Source organism: Anneissia japonica, unplaced genomic scaffold, assembly GCF_011630105.1.
Source record: "Anneissia japonica isolate Jap-2015-1 unplaced genomic scaffold, ASM1163010v1 scaffold4469_len402912_cov134, whole genome shotgun sequence".
Lineage (NCBI taxonomy): Eukaryota > Metazoa > Echinodermata > Crinoidea > Comatulida > Comatulidae > Anneissia > Anneissia japonica.
The window spans coordinates 222,948-227,947 of record NW_022754049.1 but is presented as its reverse complement, the minus strand read 5'-3'; the positions used below and the strand labels follow the sequence as shown (position 1 = coordinate 227,947).

General features: G+C 31.3%; 1 protein-coding gene across 4 annotated transcripts in view; it reads right to left on the bottom strand.

The window, feature by feature from the left end:
* Positions 1–1,185, bottom strand: part of LOC117123030 — a 5,969-nt gene extending 4,784 nt beyond the window's left edge. For 3 of the 4 annotated variants that reach the window (XM_033268833.1, XM_033268830.1, XM_033268831.1), the window contains exon 1: positions 557–1,185. The gene's annotated coding sequence lies outside the window, so the exon portion shown is untranslated. The remainder of the gene's footprint in view (positions 1–556) is intronic. The other variant, XM_033268832.1, reaches the window with a different exon arrangement.
* Between the last annotated feature and the right edge of the window lie 3,815 nt (positions 1,186–5,000).

Genomic DNA, 5,000 nt, shown 5'->3' with positions numbered 1-5,000 from the left:
GTTCGTTTTGTTCTTTCCGTCTTTCCTTTCTTCATTTCTTCATTCATTCCTTCGTTCATTCATTCATTGTTTTGTAATATCTCTGTATTCATTATCTATACATTAATGTCAAAAAGCATAAAAATTCAAAATGATATTGATACTGAAGTTTTGTTTGTGAATATAAAAACATAGAGGTGACAAATTCCTTATTAATTTTCCTGCGAAAAATATATTCGTGTGCACAGATCGAGTAAAGTCCCAGCTGAGGGAAAATTTTTTGACGACAAAAGCAACGAACAACAATGATATCTTTTAACAATATAACATAATATATTAGGCCCTATATATAAAATCTTGCGTTCTTCGCCATTCACATACACTTTAAACATAGGGCTTAATTATCAAGATATCATTTTGAATCAGATTAAAATAGCGTGTGTACCTACATATTTGAGAATCGATTTTACGCCTATTAAATATTGGAAGCATCAACGTCTTTGTTAAACTATAATGAAATAGCTACCTTAAAGAAAACATCAACGGCGATAGTTAAAATGAAATGAAAAATACTTACGCGTGCACAAACGTATATTGATCACTATCTCTGGTTTAACCGATTATCTGTATACTTACATCATTATCCTTTGTTTCTCATATATCTATACTTGTCATATATTATTCAATCGCTTAATAATTGGTTCTGTTGAGAACATTCCATGCAACAGCGTGATAAACAATTGCGATTAATACTTGCTTTTACAACCTACTGTGTTATTAGAAATCAATGTACTGTATACGCTTTGTTTTCCATGCGCATGTGCGATAAGTATCAACAGGCCGTAATTATGCCTATGTATTTGTTATCTTTGTCCGCCCGAAGTCTGGAAATTTTAGTTAGTGCGCTTGGCTAAAAAAAAAAAAAAAAAAAATACTAATAATAATCACCCATACAGAAAATTATCGTAATATGATGAAACTTCTGTTCGTTTTAAAAGAAAGTTAATTAGCCTGTAGTTAACAATTTTACGCTTTGGTTAGATTAATCAATCAACGAACACTTCTTAGAACAATGACACTTGTTCCGTTGCTAACTATGAGCACATGTGTCCATCTGCTGTGGCTTTTATTAATGCTTATAACCATATATTCTAATATTCATAATAATAATGCATGTTTATTTTTTCTTTTTCTTTTTTTTTTTTCGTAATTATGCAACAATTACAAAATATATAGTACTATGTATATATGTATATATATGCTGTATATATTTGATCCAGCGTATGGAAAATCATGGTCGTTGTAGTCCGGTTGGTCAGAATCCAAAAAAAAACTGTCGTATCTGGAAGTATCTGCTCACAGCAAGGGTCCCAACATTAACTTTGTTTTTGTCGTCGCAGGACAACCGCAAACATTCGTTACTGTAAAATTCACAAGCTTCGTTCAGCATCTTGCACTGCGATCGACAAAAATGTAGATCTACATGATTATTCTTCGTTGCGCAGTTTGACTTCGCAGGTACTCGTGCTTTCACTATGCCTTTAAAATACCTAGCATTGTTGGTTCCACTTCTTGGTGGCATCATTAATCTATGAACGGTGGACTTGCTAATGCCAGCAGCTTTGAGCTCGGGGTCGTTTTCTTTCACATGATCTGTGATCTGTTGCAACGTTACACCAGTACAGGTTGCCGTAGTACTTCGTCGCCTCTCCTGGGCTCCGAAACCATGTACCTCCAAATATGTGTTGGTCGCTTTAACCAACGAAGGAAACTGCTCGTGTTTTGCTGGTCTTCCAACTCTGTTTCTTTTCTCCTTCGACTTGGTCTGGCGTTTTGGTCCTGCAATAGCCTTTAGAAGACAACTAGTAACATTGTCGTTATGTGCCTTGATTTTGTCGTACTCCTGTCTCTTATACACATCTAGATGTGTATAAGAGACAGTATATATATATTATATAGGATTTAACTTAAAATATACGGTATCCAATATATACGTAAATATATATGTCGTTTTCAGTTGCTCATAAATGAGTTATCCATATAAAATACTGTATACATTACTAGCAGAATTATACGTTGTCAACAATCGATTTTTCAGTTTTTATATCTTTCAAGATTACTAGTAAAGGACTAAAAGTCAATGCTGATGTTAATATAATTTCATAATTTTGCACGTCACAATTTCGTCATCATACTGTTTTTGTTAGGATTTACATGCACTTTTTCATATCTAAGACCAACTACTTTACTTTTGCTTGCATAGAGAGAAAGGGTATCAGCCATTAGTCTTCGTGGGGTTATTCACAGTAGAATACTTAACAATGGTATTCTGCAGAGCGAGGGTTTTCATTATTTTGGAGCCCATTTTCATGATTCTATGCCTATTAAAACGGTAAACATTCTTAGTTTGCCAAAGCATGGTTGACTGTGAAATGCAGCGTGCAAATTCATGCGCGTGCTCGTTATAATGCTTAACATAATATGAATATAGTATTTAAGGGTATATGAAATATAATATAAAAAAAATACTTAACAGAAATTTACAGTTACATAAACAAAGATAATTACATATAATTTGTATTACTAACATTATATTTATAATTAGGCCTACTTGATTAATTCAATGTATTGGAAGTTATATAAACGTTTTAATAACTATTAGATTATATAATTTTAATTATTATTTCATACTTTAATAACATCTTTCTAAATGCTATAAATAATACAGATATAGACTTTACAGCAACATGTAAAATATAATTGTTGTTGTTTAATTCTAACTAAAGTGTACATTTTTACATACAATAATAATGACTCGCTTCAATAACATTATCATAACCTTAAATTGTGACAAAATATTACAAAGTGGGCACCAGTCCAAAAAAGTAAACATAGCACCATTGAGAGGTCACAATAATATTATAATAGGCCCACACGTCATGGTAGAAGAAATAACTGTATACTTTATATTGCATTCATTTGGTAAATATACATGCAGTAATTTTAAATGTAGATTTTCAAACTGACTGTTAATGAGAACAAATTATTTAGCAAACGCTATAATGAACTTCAAGTGACGTCCCTGAAACACGGAACCGATTAAAGTGGCATGGGGTTCAGTGCGGATTGGTCAAACTAAGATATATTTGATCATGGAGATAATTAACATAAAATATTATATATCAATGAAGTCACCTAATAAAAAAAAAAATAAAAAGCTAACCTGCAGCTTTATGTATTATATTAGTATGTGGTTCAATGGACCATTTTAAGTAACATGTTTTTAATTTTGGCCTGTTCAAAAGTTGTTTTTTTAAGCATAAAAATCTCTGCTTAACACTGACACTCAAGTGTACTTCTATGCCAATATCGAAATCCTCATGTACAAACCCATTATAAATTATTAGACCAGCACATTAGGCACTAGGACTACGTAAGTGTTTGACATCCTTAATCAGAAGTAACACAAATATTTAAATAAATTTTTAAATAGTTTTTGAAAGCGAACATGAAACACCTTCAACACCGACGTAGAAGATGGATATTATTTCTTGAGGTCTTTTGACCGTCCAGGACAATTACATGTCTTTACACTCCAACTTCAGTGATCTCTCTGTTCAGAGTCTTGTCAATACTTCTGGGACGTTTTGATAGTCATGCATCGTGATGTCATCTGGTGTTAGATATGATGCCTCGCTGCGAACACTGTCATTTTTCATTATAGGCTTCGTGAGTATTGAGTCAGGTTTGAGGTATTTGTTGCTAGGGGTGTATTCTGGAGGTGCCTCATACACTGGTTCTTCTTCTTCTGCTTCTTTTCCAGATTTTAGCACCCATTCAGTCTTTTGAACTGTGTTAGATCGCCGGCGACGTTTTCGTGAGTCACTATATAAAAATCATAAAGTATATCAGCATTAACTTTATCATATATTAGGGTCTAAACTTAGTCTAAACTATCAACACCTAATAATATTAATAATAATGATAATAATAATAATAATTAAAATAATAATGGTAATAATAATAATATTAATAATAATAATATTAATAATAATAATAATAATAATAATAATAATAATAATAATAATAATAATAATAATGATGTATGACAACGAGACAATTGTATAATTTGCTACAAAAAAATAGAGTACAATTTCCCATAAATAGTCAATGTAAATGGGAAGCTATACTTGACAAACGACATATTGACTGGACAAAAGTTTGGAACAGAAGAATTTCTATGATCAAAGAAAATATAATTAAGCAATTGAATTTTAAACGCTTACACATGATTATACCTACAATATGCAAATGGGAAATTGTCAGCAACAATTTGTGTACTAAATGTAAAGTTGTAGATGATGAAATAAACCACTTCTATTACTGCGAGGACGCTAAAACTGTGTGGCGTTTCATAAAAAAAAAATAATAATTTAGATAGAGTACCCACGTTATCCAATATTATACTTGGTACAGAGTCAAGCTTTATAAATGATATGCTAAGCCTTGGTACTTTTTGTATTGCTAAAGCACGTACGTTAATATTTCATGGTAAATGGAGGCTTGCTTTCCTTACGACCTTGTTTGAAATTGAATATAATAAAAGATACTTGTAAAGAAACGATTGTCAGCCACGTTTGGACTGACCCTGTATTATGCAGGTGTTTGTATATGTGATGTACAGCAGCCGATATTGACAGACCCTGTATCTCTGTCCTTTTTATGGGTATTATCCCCGTAAAAGCAAAAATAAATAAATAAATAAATATATATATATATATAAATAAATAAACAAATTGTATGTGTGTATTTGATGATGATGCGTGTATATATTTCTATTTGCACGAGTGTTTTTGTGAATGTATATATAATATAAAACATATATGTAAGTATGTGCATGTGCACGTATGTATAAGTACAATATATGTATACATATTTGTGTATTTAGAGGTATATAAAAAGATCATTATAAAGGAACTTTTTGTTGAACTTTAATTTGAACTGATCTTGTACTACTACTT